Source organism: Bombus huntii, chromosome 16, assembly GCF_024542735.1.
Source record: "Bombus huntii isolate Logan2020A chromosome 16, iyBomHunt1.1, whole genome shotgun sequence".
Lineage (NCBI taxonomy): Eukaryota > Metazoa > Arthropoda > Insecta > Hymenoptera > Apidae > Bombus > Bombus huntii.
In genome coordinates, this window is record NC_066253.1 from 3,285,285 (window position 1) to 3,307,541 (window position 22,257).

General features: G+C 40.6%; 1 protein-coding gene and 1 long non-coding RNA gene across 5 annotated transcripts in view; one reads left to right on the forward strand and one right to left on the reverse strand.

Moving 5' to 3' along the window:
- Nucleotides 1–22,257, reverse strand: part of LOC126874533 (uncharacterized) — a 125,231-nt gene that overhangs the window by 29,890 nt on the left and 73,084 nt on the right. The window lies entirely within an intron of this gene.
- Nucleotides 3,234–12,358, forward strand: LOC126874589 (uncharacterized). Its single transcript, XR_007692893.1, has 2 exons — nt 3,234–10,863; nt 10,918–12,358. It is a non-coding gene; the product is annotated as an uncharacterized LOC126874589 (long non-coding RNA).

Below are 22,257 nucleotides of genomic sequence, written 5' to 3' on the forward strand. Positions count from 1 at the left end.
TGAAACGATCACACTTTTTATCATAATTTAATGTGTAATTTTTCAATGCTATAACAATGCTATGAATATTTTAGTTCTACCAAATCGCATGGTGTTAGGCAATCGAAATTATGTGAAAAAGTTTACGTACGAAAGAAGCCATATTGTACAATTTTCAAAATATAAATATAAAATATAAATTGGCCATTGAATGATTTAAAAATTACTGATTAGAAATTACACATACGTAATCATGATTTATTTATCAACAACAGATTACTGTTACTATGAAAAATCAATTACGAGTAACAACTACTGTCCATCTCTCATCTCTGGATACTTAATTTGTTTATACGATTTCGCTAATAAAAATCTAAATATCACAAGTTACGAATACATTTACCTACGAAGAAAATATGCGAAGTGTATAGGTATATTTATCGAATGGATACGTTCACTGTAACGCGTACAAAAGAATTTTCGTCTGCATGTTTCTATATCTGTCGCGGGATCCATTTCTTCCATGTTTTATAGGGGAAAATTTTCGTGGGTTGAGGATTTATGAGGGTTGCGAGCACGCGACTGAAACGCGGGTAGGGACGTTTTTACAGGGCCAATCGTTCGACGTTTTGTTTTACACCCGCGTTTTATGACCGTGGCACGGGCCCGTGTTTTTGTTGGAATTTTTTCGATCGATCGAATCCCGGCAAAGAAAAGAACTAGGCGTGACGGAGCGACGACAAATAAACGGGGCCGAGTACCCGTTAATTAATCACGTGGGGACGAGCTCGTAATCGAAAGCCAAAAGTTTCCATTTTCTTCCCTCTTGCACCGATTTAACCCTTTTACGAGCCTATCTGATCACGTGCTGCCTTTTGTTCCGTGCAATCGCGGGTTTAGCGAGAATAGGCTTACCAACCGTTGCCTACGGTCAACGTATCTCAACTGCAAGATAAGTTCTCCTTTATCTTTCGTTTCTTTTGCCTTCGAGATAAATAAAAACGATACGAACGTTCGTTGAAAGTGAATAAGTATAGGTTAGGATTTTTCAATATGTAATTCTCAGAGGTTAGGTTTAAAAAGATTTTCCAATCGTTTTAACCCTTTGACGGGCTATTCGATCGCACAGTGGCTTTTGTTGGGCGCAATCGCTCCGTGAACGAACAGCATTGCCAACAGTTGTACGCGTTGAATAAATCTCCACTATACATACTTTTTTATTTTTTCTCTGTATCTGTTGAATTTTGTATTTTTCGACAAATAAAAGAGACGTTGTTTCGTATTTACTCGACGTGAATGAAAACAGGCTAGGAATTTCTGAAAAGTTGTCCTGGAGGTTAGGTCGTAGTTGGACGGCCTGTAGTTGCAGGAAACGGGAGTAATCCGGTGTAAATAAGCAAACGAACGGATTTATTCGCGACAGATAAGCCGGCCTGGATGGCCTCGTCTTAAATAATCTGAAATGCTTCGAGTCCGCCGCTCCAGCGCGCTGAAACTTTCGCAGAAACTTTTGCAACTTCGTTAATTTAAGGAACCAGAGTATCTCAAAAATTTTCCAGACCATTTAATTCAATAATGATTCGCCGGACGCCGCTTACCTCGTTCGAGAGAATTTCAAACTATCGTACAATTTTTTGAAAGATTTTCAAAAAGTTGCTACGGAAATTTTAAGACCAATCGAAGATTTATTATTGCATATTATTTCCACGTTATCGTCGAGCTCGTTCTTCGCTAGGAATTGTATTTGAAACGCAAAGTATTTTTTATACATCTTGGGGACTTCCATGAAAAAAGATTGCAACAAGCATCAGAGTGATACTCGAAACGTTTAAAGTTATCTTAAATTTGACTTTCACATTTTTAGAGGGTGGCAGATAGTTGGTATAAAAAGAAGGAGCCCTTTATTCGACGGTGGTGCTAGGACCTGTCAAAGGCAGACCTGCCTGCGTGCAAACGATGACCGCAAAAAACACTAGATCTCTGTCTTTCACACTCTATGAACGCATCTTTCATCGAGTTCCAAGCCAATGATTTGCCAGATCGGTAAGATCTTTGTCGAAAGTTAATAGGTACTGCATTACCGACCAATAAAATTCCAGTAGAAAATTGCCGGGGATTCCTCGATTCACGAGATAAAAAGCCTGTGTAAACAGTGTTGCCACGCGGCGTCCACTGGCGCATTAGACCGAAGAATATCGCGATCATAGAGTGATTAATCACTGGGGCGCGGCGTTAAGCCGGCCTGAGCATCGCACACAGTGCTTTTCAGCGAATAGCATAGGACGGGCTAGATTATCTTCAAAGCTTCTGAACGTATCTTAATGTTTTCCATAATTAACGTCCAAACTCGAAAATTCCAGGCACTTCATCGCTTAAAGAAAAGGCTAATATAACATAACCTCTTTTCATACCGTCCAACGATTAGATGGTAGTTTTTCCTTCCTGTCGTTTATCTTAATTAGTGTCCAAGCTATAAAATCGCAGGCTTTAGTAACTGCTCTTTTCTTAGAACGAAGAAGAGCGAGTTAATATTTTATCTTCCGGAAGAAAAAAGAAAGACGATTTCACGGCGTCTAGAATATCTGCAGAATAAACAGTAACTTTTGTCTCCATTGTTAATCAGGATTCCCAACCTCGTTGATCGGGTCCGACACATCTAGGGAATAAATAGTAACTTTTTTCTTTGCATTCAAGAGAATCAAAGTTCCGTGTTTGAGCACACAACTCCGGGGCTACAGAGAAGTGGTGATCAAGTGAGAAATTTCCGTCTGATCAATCGACGTGCCGCGAGAGTGTATCTTTCTCGGCTATCTTCGCTTTATTTATCCGGATCAAGTAGTTCGCCCGTTTACCGTCCGATAGCGTCGCTCTGATACCGAAGTTCCGGCGGGATCGTCGTTCGTTTGCACGATAAATACGACGCGGCATCGAGAGGTCTGACCAAAGGAAACTGATGCCAACTCCGCCGTGCAAATATTGGCTCCCGTGTAAATGTGCGTACAGCAGACAACGAGACGATGTCGTCGACGACGGGGATCAGCCTCTTCTCTCTGTTTCGATCCAGCCTCTCAGCGTTTCCCTTCTAGCCCAGAGCCGCGGGCCAGACAAAGAGACGAGCAAGATTTATTTATGCGAGGACAAACCCTTAAGACGTCGAGCTTCCACGCGCCAAAGAGAATAACGGTCATCCAAAATCTAAATAGATGACGAGACTATCCTGCCCGTACTTTACTCTCGGTGAAAAGGATCTGGAGCGGTCGTAAATGAAAATGTTAAGCGTGGACGTCCATCGATCATTCGATTGAGGTTAGGATCGCACATGTTGCATATACCAAGTTTTACGAACCGGGATCAATGTCGAAACAACTTATGAATCAAAATCCCGAACTCTTTTAGTATTTACATAATCGTAATCCTCGAGATAACGATTTTGTTGTAGAAATATTCTAAGAAATACGATGTAGTCGTTAACAGGCGAGTGCCTAAACGTTGATCGCGGATGTTATTTCTCTCGAAAACTAGCTGCCGATGTAGGTCAGTTTACCTTCCAACTAAATGATTAACATGACGGAATTGTAGGTTACGAGGGTGCAAAGTTAGGTTAGGTTCAAGTTCGTTCAATTCAATTTCATGAAAATTCTAGCGTGCAAGTTGGCCAAACGCTCGGTCAAAACGATTCAACGTGAAATACTAACGAAGCTTCGATGTACAGAGCAGTTCTCTGTTAACCTCAAAAAATATAGGTTAACCGTAGCTACGTCGGCCATGTTCGTGTATCATTTCGGACAGAGGAGCCAGACATGGTCGTGCATTTGGATAAGGATTCATACTTCTGATAAAAAACAATCTATAGGGAAATATTCTGTCGAAATTGAAAATTAAATACCTTTCACTTACTTGTCACGCATAATACACAGTCTGGTCGGGTACGTTCCTGAAACGGTCTCTACAAGCGCGTCCAAGCGGTTTTCTCAGCAGCTACGATTACGACAATTTCGAACGTGCGAATTCTGTCGCCACTGAGAAGAAAACAGCGGATGCTGAGATGGTCGGATAAAGGGTTGTCGAAGGAAGGGCCACGCAAATTTCTTCATTGGAAGTTCCCGTGGCGGCCTGTTATTACAGAAATTTACTGGCTCTCCGTAAACGCGTTATCGACGGCCAGCGATCTGCAATTAGGTGGGAATTTGCATGAGAGAAGCAGCTGGCTGCGAGAGATGTATCGTGATCGAATGCGCACGCACGTTCGCGTTTTCGTTCAAGAATTCGCCTAGTGTCTTCGGGACGAGACGCGGCGATCCTACTACGACAGGCGAATAATACTTGTCGCTTGCGCGCCGCGAGAATTTTTATCTCTGATTTTGTCGTCGTCACGCACTCTGTGTCCGGTTGTTGTTGTTGTTCCAGAGGTGCGGCGAGAACGCCGCCGGAAACACGGATCCCTGTGGGCGTCGATAAGCCGTGTCTCACGTGCAACACACGGCCCCTGACACGATGGAAAAACGCGTTTCCCACCTTTCGGTCTTCCCCTCTGTCCTGCGGTATAGTTCGCACGTTTCTTTTCCCAGGACGATTGGAAAATGCCATGCCGAGCACTTGCTGTCCCCGGACGTGTCTTTGAGAACGCCGCGTACGAATCTCACGAAATCTGAAGGAAGCGAGCTGCTGAGTCACACGCTTCCAAGGTTCCAGGTGAATTCCTAGTGGAATTCCGAGGGATCCTCCTCAGCCTATGACGGTTTACATCTTTGATCTTTTCCCTAATTAACCATGCGTCGAAATCTAGGAAGCCCTAGCTAAATTCGAATGTGATTCCAGGAGATTCTGAAAGCTTCTCTTTCATCTGCGGTTCTCCAGGTCTTCCGCCTCTTCGCTAATTAGGCAAATTTCTGATCAGGATTTAAATGCATCCGAGTAGATCATTTTACAGCCTGCACGGTGCAGGTCTACAGAGCTTCAGAGATACCCTGGGCTCTGCTGTGTGCAGGCTCGGCTCTTCCAGTTGTTAGTCAATTAAGCAAATCCTAGATACGAATCTAGGTGAGTTTGAACGAATCTTGGAAGTTCTAGCGAGTTTGCAGGGGACTTGAAGAATCATCGTTGCAATGCGCAAGTTCGGTTCTTCGAAACTCTCGTCAATCAGATGCGAATCTAGGGGAACGTCTAGGGGGACCTTACAGGTCCTGAGGTTCTGAGCAGATTTCATGGAATTGCAAGTGTTTGGTCGTAGACCAACGCAACAGTTTTCGTCAGATTGGACCTAGATGACTCGATAGAAGGATCACGTTTGTATCCATCATTAGCGATGTTTATCATGTAAATGTATGAGCTATGTACATAAAATGAAATCCAATACCCGCGAACGAAGTGACGTAACACGAACCAAAGATATCATTCGACGTTTAACGAATCAATTAACGACAGCGATCGAAAAGCCAAATTTCATCAGTGCCAGCTAAACAAAATTGCTCCTTGGTCGAGATGAAATACCCCGAACTATATTTGCCTTCGTCTACCTCGTATTTCTGCTGAAACTGGTGATGTTATTACTTGCTTCGCGATGTTATTGTAGGGATTCATGCGAAAACGAAGGGAGAGAGAGAGAGAGAGAGACATCTCGTACTGTTGTAGGAAAACACAGTGATAAATTCTCATTGTTATTCTAGATCCTTCTCTTCTGATTTTTCCTCGAGAGAACTCAATCTCGCGTAATCACATCCTTCAGCTTTGCTAACAAACAAACGATTTGATACCGTGTTAAATTACCTCCAACTGTTTTTTTTTTTTTTTTTTTTTTTTTTTGTTCCTATCAAAAGTAATTTCGAACAGGCTGAACAAGTTCATATATACCAGAGAAACGTTCAAATTTGATTTTATCCACCGCGTGTGAAAACATTTTATTTTATATCCGCGATATATTTTTTTCTATGTAGAATGAAACTTCGATAAAAATTTATTACCAGTATACTAATTTAATATATTTGATATATACGCTATAGTAAAAGTCTATATTAATTTTATCAGAAGTCTTCGCATCTTTCAACGATTATAACAACGATTACGATTATTACATTTAAAAGAAAACAGGGACTCGTTATTTTAACGAATTTGGTAACGCTAGTGTTAATCACATAATCCCGTTTGTTCAACCTATATCGATTTCCATGTTCCAAGGTACCGTGCACTTAATCTCCCCATATTAACGCTGTCTCTCTCTAATGATTATCAATGGAAAATTATGGCACGTAATTATCTAACCTCTACTCAACGAGGATTCGACGAGGTGTTGGTGAATAGCCAGATAACACTGCTAGGGAATTTATTGTGCAGTGGGAACGATCCTGGTGTTATTATTTCAGGGCTGTCAAGAGTTTGGTTATTTTTATTCACGTTATTGCGAGACTTAATGCAGAAAACGAAGCGGTAGAGATGGCTGCCGGGATAAGGTTAAGCGCGGCTTTCGTACACACGAAAGGACGATAGCTTAATTTCATCTGAAAACTTCATCAAACTCCGTCTTGCACATCGATGGGCGACCGGTATTGTCAATTGGCTGGTGCTTTCTCATAATCCCCTAACTAAGAACATAATGTCCGTCTAGGGATATTCTCGTTTTACGCCATACGGACCGATATTGACATTCCAGAGTGTACCTTCTAACTTCGTGCTGGTCCATACGCCACGCTAAACTTGATACTGTGTTTCGTTCAATTTTGTCGAAATCTTAGAATTTTTACATGGAAATTTCCACGAATCGAATTTTTTTATTATTCTCTATAAACAAATATGCGATACGATACTAAAATCTATGCGTATACACAACGATTATATATAGATTGCAAACCTAACCTTAAACCTAATCGAACTTAGCATTCCAAAATGTTAAAAACGATAACTAGCACCGACGTAACAGGTAGATCCGAATGTTCGCTGCTAGTAGACGTTCAGAAATATCGTTTCCACCAGATGTATCTGGTTGTACGTCTTAATGATAGGTGGCCACTTTTATCGGCCTGATAGTGTTCTCGCGTGGCAGCCAGCTATTTGTCGCCACGCGGTAGGACACTGGCGTGACCAGGACCAAAATTCGAGACCGAAGGCACACGAGCGACCAATAACTCTTACCACCGATGAATTTCCCTTTCCAGGCCTTAAACAGCCACGCCCTTGTATGACTTGTAGCTCGCGCGGAAGCTTTCATTTTTTTCCCCTCAATAGTCCAGACAGCGAGCGTGTGCAGTGTCGATTAGGCCGGTCACGTGACCCTGAGAATCCAGCCGCGAAAATCCCCAGCAAAAATCATTTTCTCACACGATCCGGTATGGTTCTACCGAGTTATATTGCCACGGTGTATTAGGTCTGTCGTATATCTTCCAGAAAGATATTACGCTATTACGTTTCGCGCACGTTACGTACCGCGTGTCCTCCTAAAAGCGCGAATATCAAGACACGAGGAGAATCCATTTTTCTTCTTTACACCCGTGCGAGCTTTTTTGCAACATCTTTCCTCCATTTTTCCTCGTTCATAAGCGAAGTTTCATCTAACGAGGTTAGGATGTATCGGACGACGGAAATTTAGCTGGTTTTAACGCGACAGAGATTGGTTTTGCGAACATATTATTATTCCACTGAATGAGATTTGTTTATTGGAATTTCTATTGGCTACAGTTTGCGTCTAAGCACACGGTACGGTTAATTATACCGTTGAGTTTATTTATTCTGTGCAAGTTTAGATTTCAATTAGGTTAGGTCAGAGTTGGTTCGAATTACATTTGAACATGGATAGGTTATGTTTGAATCGTAGATTGTATTTGGATTGCAAATTAAGAATAATTTTCCAAATGATTGGTAAAACTGTTAGCTAAAAAAGTACAGCGAAAAAAGCAACCTTCGTGTTACGAAAGCGTTATGATCGAACTATACATAACAGATATAAAAAGGTGTAAGAAAGAAACTAGAAGAGTTCCCTAAGTAGTGCTGATACCCTAAAGCAAAATTTAACCTGCACTTGAATCTTTGTCTGTTTGATCAATGCACCGGTAAAGTGGAATGCATTGATTTATTTGGTTCGACAAATTTAGGACACCCTGTGCATGGCTGGCTTCGCGCTTATCATCGCGTTTCTCTTCTATATTTCCCGAACATTTACTTTCAATGCTTCCGCTACTTATCGGAAAATATTACGCGACAAAAGGTGAACGCGCAGATCGACTCTTTATCCCTTCATTTCTTCCGCGTCGCAGTCTCTATCGAGCTTGTTTCGTCTTGTTTTCAACGTTATGGCCCGTTCACACCGACTCCACCTATCTACTTTTTGCTTATTTTTATCCTATTGCTCCTACGCCTCATTCGTGCCAATAAAATTACTTCCTACTATATAGGTTGTCTCAGTCGGTAAGTGGGTGATTCTACGTGGAACAGAAGATCTAAAATATATTACAGTCGAACATCGATGTGTCGAACCTCAAAGGAAGAGCTAAAATCTTCGAGTTACACAAGTTTCTATTCGTCGAACAAAAATTCGACGTACAGAAGCTTTTTACGAAAGCAATTACGTTCACCTTTTCAGATGGTGTTAGCATTTTAAGCTTCCTCTTACAACTCATTTCATTCAACGTACATAAACGCAAAAGTTAAAGACGCGACAGCCGATGGCAATTATGCGTTCGACCGAAGAATAACGATTAGCTTTCATGGATATGTATGTGGTCGTCGTGGCCGAGGGGCGAAGAGGAAGCAATACGGCTTGCATCGTCTCACGTTACTCGAGATAATCCTAAAAGTTGGAAGAGAAGAGACGATATCGAAAGATTGGTTTACACATAATGTAGCTATAGCTACACCTCGACCTGCAGAGGTTGCAGCGATAGAAGTTCGACTTATAGAAGTAAACTTCGATCTGTCGAGGTCTGGCTATTCTAAATTCCAGTTACGAGGTAAAATAATGCATTTGAACACGTGGCGAATAATTCGAGTTAAGGTAAGTTTTACTTTGACTTTCAGAGGTTTTCGACTTACAGAGATACGAGCTATCGAGGTTCGACCGTACGACAGTTTCCTCGAAACAATGTCTCTGCTTTACTTTTAAAAAGTTCGGTTATTTTTGAGACAGAGCGCGTACTTCCGTGGTAAACAAAATTTCTATATTTCTGGATTATGTGGCATTCCTTCGCGTTGCCTAATACAGATGTCTCTGTTTGCAAAAAAATCGAATTCGAAAATCCGTCTACTACGTGTGAACTTGGCTATACCATCACGAAATATACTACATGGGCCACTGTTCACCTGATCAGCCAACATGAACGATTACACGCATCAAAATAAAATTGCAATACGTTAACGCGTGATTGCCGAAAGCTTCGCGGCATCGACGTGCATAGCGCGGCATTCTGCGTTCCGTTCGGCGATTCCGGCTCGCGGACGATGAAAAACGTTCGGTGCATTCGCGGTACGTCAGAAAGAGCCGGCTGATTCGTGGAACTGGCGGAGGCGCAATGGCAGTGGAGGGGTGTAGGAGCGGTTCCGGTCGGAGTGGGGAGGGAAGAAACGGAGAATGTCAAGGAGAGGGGGAGGGGTATGTTGCAATCGTGACAAAGAAGGAAGATATTTCTATAGGTTTCAATGGTCGTGAAAAAATGGGGGGAACGTTCGAGACGGAGAGCGAATCTCTCGCTTGGCCAGGTATTTCGATATATGTAGAAAACCAGACAAAAAGGCGGAACGTATTTAAAAAGCGAACGTTGGGCCGCGCTCGTGCTCACCGCTCCGGGATAAATCGTTCCCGAGGACAAAGGAACGTTCACTGGCGATACACGCGTTCCCCCAATGACAATAATCGCTCTCGTTCCGTGTACACGGTAGTCCCTCTAATGAGCGGTAATCGCATCGCCGGAAAAACAATGCTATGCGGTTTGTAGGTTAGACGAGCGCGCGCCTGGTTTTAGTGGCTTTCAACGAGGCTGCGGGCTTTTTCCTCCTCGTTTCCCACTGACGAACTTCTTCGCACGATATTTCTTGAAAACGCCATGTTCTATCGACTCCCTATATAGGATGATTCAAGAATGGTGCTATTCATATTTAGGTTATGGCAGTTTCTAACGCGGGTACGAAGGCTTTTGTGATTTCTAATAGATATTTTTGCTACAGATTTATCAGAATTTGGCACTCGTTCGATTATCTATACGTGGTTTCAGAAGTGGATTTATTTGAATTTGGTTATGGGAGTCCTCGGGGCTTTTATAGTTAGTTGCACGACATTTTTGAAAATACAATATTGTAATGACTCTCGTAGTTGTATCCGTAAATGGATTTATTTAAAGTTAGCTTACGAGGCTAGTTTTGTGTCTTTTAATGCGGCTCTAAATTCTTGTATGACCTGTAACGAGGATTTTTGTCCGATGTTTTTAGAAACTCAATATTAATGACTATATCTTGAACCACGGACGCTTTTTACTTGCATTTAGGTTATGGTAGACCCTTCAATAGGGTAACGTGTTCATTTATAACCTCCAACGAAGAATTTTGCACGATATTGCAGTCACACTGTTCGACCTCATCCCTACAAGGTCTAATACAAAAATAGACTTCTTTGAATTTAGGTTATGTAAGTCCTACAACATCATCCTACTCGGCTGCTTTTTAATTCTGCACGACATGCCTCAGTACCGCGCTCTATATCGAAAACGTGACTATGTCAGGTGATATCGAGACGATTGCACGGGAACGTAGACAAATTTCGCTTCTCTACCACGAATGCAATTTGCGCCGACAACTGATCCCACGTAGTCCCAATTGTTTCGAGCGGCGTACATAATTCATTCGACAATGGCCGCAAAATGGTGTCACTTCGTCGATGACGGAGTTATTGTTCATGTGAGATAATAGGTAAGCACCTCGTGCTCTTTCCAAATTCCGGAAAATAATTGAAGTCTTCGACAGTAGGGAAAATAACGACTACGCGAAAGTCGTTGAAAAACACGCGTCTGATTCAGAAGAGAACACGAAAAACAAATTGGGGAGGGGGGGGGGCAGGAGAGAGAACGCTTTAACCTATAGACTGTTGCTGCTAAGTATCCGGACACTTTGGTCAACTTATTATAAACACAGTGTATGAATTTGACCAATAACTCTAGTCAGGAATGGACTTTAGGTTATGGCAGCGGTATCGTGGCTTTCAACAAAGCTACAAATTCTTTTGCAATTTATAGCGACGAAGATGATGAAGATTTTTGCTGGATGTTTTTGAAAATCCAATTGTTTCTATCTAATCGATTCATCATACCTTGATTCGCGGTATGTGGTCTTACCCGAATTTAGGTTAGGTTGTACAAATTGATGATCAGCCGTGATAAACAGCTGTAAGTGACTATAAAGAATAAAATCATTTTTAATTTCGTAATTAAAAATAAACAAGCGCCCGGATATTTTTTGTGTGGTGGAACATGTATGTGTTTGCTATTCCCGTAGGAGGATAAACATTTTGCGTGCGCATGCGCACACACGCGACGTTGTATATTAGCATTATTCTCCGCGTAATGTAAAATATTAAATTAAAAACAGACAAATTTTCCGGCTGTTTGCCAGCTGTGCTCGCGATGAGAGACTCTTGATTTATTTAACACCGGCTCCCCACGTACGTCGCTGTTACCTGACAGAGAAAAAAGCAAGCTAGATATCACAGGTAATATGTTTTACAATAATACGTAAACGACACGCGACGTTATCGCGACCGGCAATGATGATGCATCGCGGCTATATACTTCTTCTCATTAACGTTAAAACGGACGTTTATTTTACATCCCTGGATCTCGTTCTAGCGTAAATATTTACTGGCTTGCGGAACACTCTGGTCAGGAAGCGGCCATTTTCCAACTTGATCAAATTTTTAAATCTAAACAACCTTCTTTTGTTTCTTTTATGCTTTATGCTTATTTCGAAAAAATATTTCCCTAGGGAAGTTTCTTGCTATCTAGTGTTTTTATTTAAAATGTAAATAAAGTATTTTTAACTAGAATTTTTCTCCTAGCCACCTCGGTGTTTCAAAAAGAAGAAAGAATAATTTCCAACTACAATATAAACGCTATACTTCAGTCTTCTTTTTGTTTTCAAATCCTTTGTTTTGAAAGAATATATTTTTGCAAAAAAAAATAATAAAAAAAAGTTTCTCTCCGAAATGCGGATAAAAAAATTTTCGAAAAATAACTAGAATCCTTTTGCAGCCATTTAAAGAGGACAAAAGAATGATTTCCAAGTCTAAACACCATTCGCTTATTCCCCCCTTTACATCAAAGTCCTTTGTTTAAAGAGAATACACTTTTTCGTAATAAAGGTAAATTGAGGATAAAAAATTTCTAAAAAAAAAAAAAAAAAAAAAAAAATACCTGGAACTCGTTTTCAGTGCCGACGAAGAAAGGGAAGAACGATGATCTTTATTATTCTAACACTCGACCAACACATCAAAGCAAGGATTCTTGGAATCAGAAATAATTCCTTCTAGTTTTATGGCATTTGAAGTTGCTACCCATCATAGTGACTAGGCGACTAAATTTAGGCAGTGAAAGAAGTTCGACATCGGTTGTTTATGAGGGGAAACCCGAGCAAACGCGTTTTGTTTGGCATCACGCTTTGGAGACAGACTTCGATAAGTTTATATGTATGAGACGCAGTCCTGACATGAATTCTTAAGAGTCGTGCCCCATTTTTAGGTTATGTTCGTGAGAGTACATAAATAAAGAAGTCGAACTGTGATGTAGAGAGGTCTTTCTCTTATGAATATCTGTATCAGGAAATGTATCTGCTATTCAAACGCAGCTACCTCTTTCCACGTTTTAAGATCTGGCTCGATCTTTAATTCCGACTATCGGTAAGAAGCAGACCTGTTTTCCTTTCTCCTTTGTTCTTAATTACCGACGAGCCACGCTTACCTACGTCTGCTCTTACGATTAGAACAAAATCGAAGAGCGCTCGTAAACGACACTGTAACGCAGTAATTGGATAGCTTTGACATTCTATGGCAGAAGATACAATGTCACAACGTCCATTCTACAGAGAAGCATACAAGTACCGATGAACAATTAGTCAATCGTTTCTTTGCTTCTATCTATGCCATCTATAGAAACGAATGGAACACCGAGTTTTCTTTACAAATACGAGCTGCCACATACAGCAGGCTTTTTTACCTTTCTCTCTTTCACGAATTTTGACTACATTAACGCACAAGTTTTCTTCTGCCGCTGAAAAGCTTGTTTCTTCGCACCTGCGCTCTTTTCTACAAGCACTCTTCCACTTTTCCTCTACTTCGTAATAATTCTTTAGTCGTTGAAATTCTAACTGGTAATTCATAAGGAATAAATTAAAGCAGGTAAATTTAGCCACAAGGTGAGAATTTGTAGAAAATGATTTTTTTTTTTTTTTTAATTCTGCTTCTGTCAGTCGAGGAAAATTCTGCCTCTGTTAACTGGAAATGGCTAACGTTAGCCAGAGTGACGATGGTAGATTGGAAAATCACACATCATGGTTTTCTAGGTGAGAAGAGTCAAGAAGTACACAAGTTTGGTTAGAGGCTGACGTTAGTGACTGAACTATCAACCCTTAACCAATATTGGACATTGCTTATAGAGTGACTTGGGCCAACTTGCCAACTTGCAAAGCTAACTTAAAGGGAATCTTGCGAAACACATCTAACCTGAACAATCCAGACGCCATTATTAATTCCCATGCGTGACGAATATTTAACAACACCTCGTGAAATTACCATATGGGCCATCTCAACGACACCAGTTGCATAATCAAACATCGATTTTCCCCGTGATTTGACAATTTTATGACCGAAGGAGATTCCTCTTTATTCGAATAGCCTACACCTGGCGCCTGTGCAACGGACCTAATCTAAACGAAATTATTAATAACACGCGACATTATCGATTTCCGGTAAGCAGACCATGGATTTTTATAATCTATGGGTAAGTATAATACCCGAAATATAACAACGCAAAAATACCTAGAATATCGAGAACGTGATCTTTGCTTTCTATTGAGTTGGCAACTAAGTGATTGCGGATTTTGCCACTGCCATCTAATGACAAAATCCGCAACCACTTAGTTGCCAACCTAATATCTCCACGGTACCATTTCTTCAGCTCTGTTCGTGAAGATTCGAAAAAACGCACAAAGATCTACGATGAGACACGAAAAATATGGAAAAACTGACTTTCTGAAACTACAATGTAATAACAGTTTCGCGTGAATGGAATCGTCAAGATTACCAGAGTCAGTTAACCTAAAAACCTGTACAGACTGCGGACCAACATGGCCGCGAGATCCTCCCGATGAATATTACTTTTGCGATTATGAATTCCATTAATACACGTGGGCCATTTTCCAGCGTTATAATACCATTCGAATTAGACTAATAAATTGTGCTGCTAATCCCGCCATTAGCGTGTACCGGGGCCCGTTTTATCGACAGCGTTCGTCGTTTCGCGAGTCATTGTCGCGGAAAATAGCCGCTGCGCCAGCCTGTCCGACCTGTCTGGCTATTCACAGGCGAGAAATCTCGCACGATACCACGATGGTGATGTATTGGCTTGGCAACTAAGTGATTGCGGCGTTTGTCAATAGGTGGTAATGGCAAAATCCGCAGTCACTTAGTTGCCAGGCCAATATTTCACCAGGTGGCAAGTGAGACGAATTTGGCCATTCGTCTTCCAGAAACAATGGACAAAAAGGTTGTACGAAATTTTGTATTTGATTTGCTGATGTCTTACTGACTGCATTTAAAGCAATTTAGTTTGACTGACTAAAAGCAAGCTTCATTATACCCTACAGGTTTGATCGTCGATACCCTTTGGCTTCTGTAAAGCTCCTGGGAACAATGTGAGCATAGAGGAGTGTGAATAAAGTGCTGGTTTCTTATCGCTGGTTCCGGGAAAAAATGACCAGAGCTGTAGAGTGCTTGGTGGAAGTTAGTGACGGGCTCAAGTACGCTGCAGGCAGGCTCAAACGTTGATCAACTATAGATTCACGAATCCTCTATAAGCATTTGGAAAAAAGCAGCGAGGTTTTCAAGTAGGTTGGAGGCTAAACGCGATAGATTCCAAGACGCTGTATGAACACTTTAGGAAAATAAAAAAGGTCCCTGCAAGTAGAGTCGAACGCCGGTTGAGTAGGTCCGGAACTTGTGGAGCAGCTTGTTGGAAACTTTCCATTTGCTTAAGATCGCTTTTTTCTTTTTCTTTTTTTTTTTTTTTTTTTTTTTTTGACTGTAATTCTGACATAATTTTGAAGAGTTCTAACTCTTATGATTCGATCTGATTGTAAGAAGTTGGTCCCAGTGACGGTTGTTAGATTTTCAACGCTAGGAACTTGAGAATATTCGTCCCGAGGTCCGAAACTTGCCTGTGATGATCGACTACTTGGCAAGTACAATGAAGGAACCGATATATGTTACGCAAGGTATTCGAATAGGAAGCATAGTATGAGGACAAGCATGAATAGTATGGAGCTGTTATATTTGATTTATGATGTTACATATTGAAGTTGATGGGATCGTTGGTGGAAGTTTAACCGCGTTTGAATTACACGCCGATGTAGCGGAGTTGTTGAGAACAGTGATTTTTGAGCACAGAAGCAAAGAGGGCAGAAGAAGCTGGTAAAAAATTCTGTCTGCTTCTCGAAAGGTGCAGTTATGATGCACCAAATCCTTGTTAAATTTTCACATTCACGAGAGAACCTCGAAAAGCACAAGATTTCCTGCCTTCTCTCTGTGAACATCGTTCAGCGTGGTGGAACATTTTTTAAAGCTGCAGACCAGCGAGATAAAGGAGGATGGCTTTTCTCGCTTTCCAAGTAGCTTGTACGCGTGCGAAAATTGTTCAACACAGACTTCAAGTCAGCCCATACATTGACTTTTCTTTAGTGCGTTAGTTATTTGTTGACATTTAAGACAAACATAATTTAAAAGTCTTCTTCGAGTAGAAAATTAGAATTTCAACTAGTTTAGTACTCTTTTAAATTACTCCACACACTTTTCATTTCATTATTTACACAAATTTCCACGTAGAACGTTCATGCATGTAACCCAAACATAATCCAAACCACTTTCAAATCTGGCGATTAAAAATAAGAAGAAGGAAACCACTTTCCAACATCTTCATACATCTTCAAATTATCCTAAAATCACCCTTTACATAAATTTCCACGCAAGAACGTTCATACATTTATCCCAAACATAATCCAAACCATTTTTAGATGTAACAATAAATGGTGTTAAAGAAAGCAATAACTGTCCAACATCTTCATACATCTTCAAACTGTCCTAAAATCACCCTTTACATAAATTTCCAAGCAAGAACGTTCACATATTTATCTCAAACATAATCCAAACCATTTTTAGATGTAACAATAAATGGTGTTAAAGAAAGCAATAACTGTCCAACATCTTCATACATCTTCAAACTGTCCTAAAATCACCCTTTACATAAATTTCCAAGCAAGAACGTTCACATATTTATCTCAAACATAATCCAAACCATTTTTAGATGTAACAATAAATGGTGTTAAAGAAAGCAATAACTGTCCAACATCTTCATACATCTTCAAACTGTCCTAAAATCACCCTTTACATAAATTTCCAAGCAAGAACGTTCACACATTTATCCCAAACATAATCTAAGCCATTTTCAAATCGATGAAAAATGTTAAAGAAAGCAATAACTGTCCAACAGCCTCGTACATCTTCAAACCATTTAACACACTCGCTAAATCAGTCATTACATCGGTTCCCAGGCTGATAGCTGGCGTACCTACCAATTTAGAACAGCCTCCAACACGGTGGTTCGATTAATCACTCAAGAGTCGAAGAAGCAGGATAGTCTGAACTCTCAGACCACTGGCACGAGGCAACCAACAAACCAACGGCTTCGAAACCAAAGGGAGAGTTCCAAGGGGGCTTGTTTGCAACGCGAAGGAAAATATTTAAACACCAAGGTAGGTCGTGGCACGCGTGTGTTTTCCGTCTGCAGGAGAACCACGGGTGCTTCCCCTTTCCCTCTCAGTTTATTTTCTAAACATGGAAGCAATCCTAACGAGGGGTTGATATCCCTGGTCCGATCTCTGGTCGAGTCTCGTGTGGAGACGTTTCCAACCTTTTCTCGATGAGCACACACGGACACAAACGCACACATACAACTGCGAACACGTGCACGGGCGCTGCTGTTAAAAAGAGCCTCGACCCACTTACCACTTTTTCTCGCGGCACGAAAAACAAAACAAAACAAAACAAAAAAAAAAAAAAGAATAACATTAATAAAAGAGAAACAGAGAGAGACAGAGAAGAGGGGCATACTTGAAACTTTGATTGTATCTGTTCTCCCGGAGGAAAAAAAAAGTAATCAAGACTGTTTCCAACGGAGCATAGAATGTCGATGGTAGGCTAGAGAAAATGGAATTACGTGGTGGAAATCGAGTTTCCACGAGGATGCCTGTGTCTAGGTATCCGTACTACGTTCACGGTGATTTAGGGTCGGTAATATTCTGTGATTAAGTCTGCGGCCAGATTTTGGATGAGTTCGCCAGAGACACCGACGTCGAACGAACGTGCTGCCACCTACCTACATTCTATCTCGCTTGTTACTAGAAACTGCAAACGCTCATGCAAATTTGTATTTTTATAAATATGAACGAGGCACCGAAACCTCTTTGGGCTGAACCTCGTTTTCCAGGCACATCGAGTATCTGATTTGAAAACAAAATTTTTTCAAATTTTTTCTTCGTTTCGACAGATGTAACTTTCGACGAGTAAAATGGAAAAATATTAATTTTAAGGCAAAAAAAAAAAAAAATGTTACAGGTGAATGTTTCCGCGAGTAAAATATTTTTTGCAAAGTCAAAGTCTTTAGACTACTAATCGTAACCAAAGTACATAGAATGGCAGAGTAATTTGGCTGATGATACCATCTCATCACCTGGCAATATATTTGCTGCTACATCTTAAGCCAGATACCGTACTAGGTAAAATCATTTCGTGATAACAAATGACAGCAAATTTGCTGGCAAGCTCCTCTGAAATCCCTAGCTTGTCCACAGGCTTAATTGCAGAATATTACCTCCCCTGAACCACTCTATCTTGGCACACATACCAACTTAACATACTCCTTAATACATTAAGAGCTCCATATCTATGAGAGAACTGTAAAACCTCATTTCCATCGAAACCGTGGACGCTTAAGAAGCCACGACAAGATTCGAACAAAGGAAATACCCCTAGCACAATGTCTATTGTCTGCCAGGCGATATAACGTCAATAATTTGTTAATAATTTGACAATAATTAGGTCATAGATGTTCATGTGTTTGGAGGAAGAGGAACGTAAAAATTAATCAAAAAAATTGCTACGATATTATTTTTCATGCAAACTCGTCAAAGCGAACTGAAATTACAGGACAATTTTCTACATATTAAATATGACTTTTTTCTGCTTATTTATTTTTTGGGAAAAAAGTACACTTGAGGTATATAAACGAATTAGTAATCAATTAATAATGAATTTTATAAACAATTACTAATTATTATTCAAAATAAATTCTAGGCAAAAATTGGGGTTGATACTAAAATGTAATATAACTGAAATTCAAATGAAATCTAAGAACAAAATACGACATTCCAAGTCCAATTAAACCACTAAAACCAAAAAGGACTAACTAAATTCCCAAATGCCTTTAAAATGTGAAGCTTGCCCAAACTAACAACAAAAGAATAAGTCCCAAGACGAACCAATAGCATAGCACTGGAGCCAAAAAGTAAATACGATACAATGGACCAGCTGGAGCGGTTCGATGCACGAAGGATCAGTTTCTCAGGAATAGTGAAAAATACAAAAAAGATCAAACTCTTATGACCATTCACAGCCGCCATTCACAAAATCGAAGCGAGAGCCGCGGTTAAACAAATTCCCGGGTTTCACGTGGTCGTTGAACTAGTTCGTTCAGACGCGGGTTTTGCGTCGTACCAACGAAACTGCCCCGGTTAATGAGAAAAGGAAGCCAGGGAAATATTATTCGCGAGATCGGCCTCGTTAACGCTCCTTCGCTTCCATCGATCGCTCGTCGAACCGACCGCCGAACAAAGGGCTAAACAATGGTTCCAACTTGTCCAACCTGGAGAGAAGTTGCAATAACCGTGCGCGTATGAGAACGTGATTAATTAAAACTCTGGCCGGGCCCTATCGATGAAAAGACGCGTACACACAATTCTCTAATTCCTAGCAGTTTCTGTCGATTGGTTGGTGAGGCAAGGCGAGGGTCAAAGAGCCGAGTAATTCGGTCTGGAAATAACCGGGCAAAACGGAAATTACCGTTCCACTTTCCCGCGATACTCGAAACGCCTGTCTCTTTGTTACGCGAGCAGATTTTCCTCAGCGTTGGACCAGTGTTTTCTAATTAACCTGCCACCACGTAGCTTCTTCCCCCCCCCCTCTTTCGACAGCCGAGAGACCGCCAACGCCTCCCCTCTCCCCTGCACCTCTGACACTTCTTTCGCTTTCCACGGACCGAACTTACAACGAACGCTGATAGATGGACTGTTCCCGTTGGGGCCAATTAACGGGACCAACCTCTCGGCAGATTCGTCAAACGTAAGTGGATGAAAATTTTCCGGAGAAAGAAAAATAGCGCGAGAGGAATACTTGACCCGTGACGAATGGACCGAGGGTGTTTTGCATCTGTGGGCAGCTAGGCGATTAACTAGGTGGCCACACTGCGGAATTTTGTTGGATATTTTTGGTATGGATATATTGGTAATGGACCTGTGCTCCAGTTGCATTCTCCGGTTTCATGGATATACAGCTTCCTTTAGTATCATTTAACGCACTGAAATATTGGAAAAGCGAAATTTCCGCGAAGTTGAACGAGTATAGTAAATCTGAGAAGAGTATTTCTAAGATTTCAAGGTTATTGGTCGAGTCGTTTGCGGAAAAGAATGAAATTTTTACCCCCACTTTCATCATCTTGTAAGTGTTTTCGAGGAATTTCGAAAAGTCCCTTCTTAGTGGGTGCTTACATCGGTGAGCAGAAGCTTTTCTCAAAAGTTCGACTTCCTAGGTCGAGGAGTTTGGGCTGCGCGTTATTCTCTAAGTCAGTGAATCATTTAGAATTTCTGTATAGAAAAAGATAGTATACTTCGATTTATATCTCACTGTATTTCTTCCATTAAAAATATTCTATACGTTAAGCTTGATTTCAGTTCTAGTCTTTGCTTATATTATAACTGACTCGTACTACTTGTATCAGTGGTATAAGTTGTATACGTTCAAACGGCACACGTCTGACCAATGTTTAACTAGACCCTTAATGAGGCCTAGCTATCTGATACATTACAAAGAATATTCGTGTTAAACTTGATCTCATCATAGATAAATAATATCGTTTGTGTGAGTAATACGAGTAGTATAATCGTCCACCATCAGACAACACGCGTCTGACCAGTATCTAAGTAGATCCTTAACAAAGCCTAGCTATTTGACACGCTAAGAATGTCAGTCATGTTACACGTGATCCTACTTTTAGTCTTCATATATGAATCATACCATTTTCACGAGTAGTATAAGTTGCAACGATCAGACGACACGCGTCTGACCGATATCTAAGTAGATCCTTAACAAAGCTTATGTGATACACTAAAAAGAATATTCGCGTTAAACTCGATCTCATCATAGATAAATCATATAGCTTGTGTGAGTAATACGAGCAGTATAATCGTCCACGGTCAGACAACACGCGTCTGACCAGTATCTAAGTAGATCCGTAACGAAGCCTAGCTATTTGATACGCTGAGAATGTCAGCCATGTTAAAGGTGATTCTACTTCCAGTCTTTGTCACGGTATAAATGAATCATACCACTTGCACGAGTAGTATAAGTTGCAACGACCAGACAACACGCGTCTGACCAATATCTAAGTAGATTCTTAACGAAGCCTAGCTATTTGATACGCTGAGAATGTCTGCCATGTTAAAGATGATTCTACTTCCAGTCTTTGTCACGGTATAAATGAATCATACCGCTTGCACGAGTAGTATAAGTTGCAACGATCGGACAACGCGCGTCTGACCAATGCGTCATTTAGTCCCTCGACGGATTCTAGCTACTTGACAGACCAGAGGTCCAAGACGGAATTGTGCCACACGAAAATATTAAAAAATTGCATAATGAACGACAAATTTTCGGGAATATAATAGTTGAAATTTGTAACTATTGACGGACGTTCGACAGGAATGAGAAAAGGATTTTCAAGTGGCGTTCCATTTTGCTAGCTATTCATGACACAGGGTGGTATTAAAAGGTAGACGAAGGCCAGCTCTCTTCCAGGAGGAGGATATTAAAACCGTGGCTGTACAGCTCGTATTAAAGCGAACATTCGAATAATCCTGGACGGTGTACCGTATATATTAATCATAAAAGTAGGTTATTGATCCGCGGAAACCGGCAGACAAATTACTAGTGCGCCCGTTACGAGACGCGTATGAATTTTCATAAAAAAAAAAGAAGACGAAAAAGAGAGAAAGAGATAGAAAGGAAAAAAATAGTAGGTCCATTAGCTGGCGTGCAATAACAAAACCGGTGCCATTTCACCGTTTATTCGACCCGCTTATTTTATTCTGCCAATCACCCGCTTTCAATTTCAGAAAATACATTTTCATAAACCTTCGTTGAAGGATCATTTTTTAAATGCAAACATAATTTTCTATTTTGACATATTTTCGATTAACGTAGTTAATTATACGGGGTGGCCCGTAATTAATGATACAATTGGACACGGAGGGATTTTTTCGAGGAAAAATAAGGCGAAAATATGGGATACTATATTTTCACACGACGTCTCGTTTCCGAGAAAATCGAACTGGAAAATTTGACAGGTATAGTGAAATAAAATAATTTCGGACTGAGCAAGGACAGACAATCAACAGGGGGTGTTAAACTACGCGTAAAAATAAGAGAAAAACGTGGAATAAAATTTCTTCGTACGATGCTTCCTTTTCGAGAAAAATACATTTGAAAATGTGCGCGTGTATCGCATCAGTTCTTAACAGACCATATTCAAACTTTATTTGCGTGGAAATGAGGCCACAAACGGAAAAACTTTACTTCACATTTTTCACTTATTTTCACATGTATAATTACCTGCTAATTGCTTACTCGTACTTAATACGAATCGATACTTAGCCAAGTTTAAGTATACTCGACAAGTTTTCAAACTCGATTTTCTCAGAAACGAAAAGAACTGT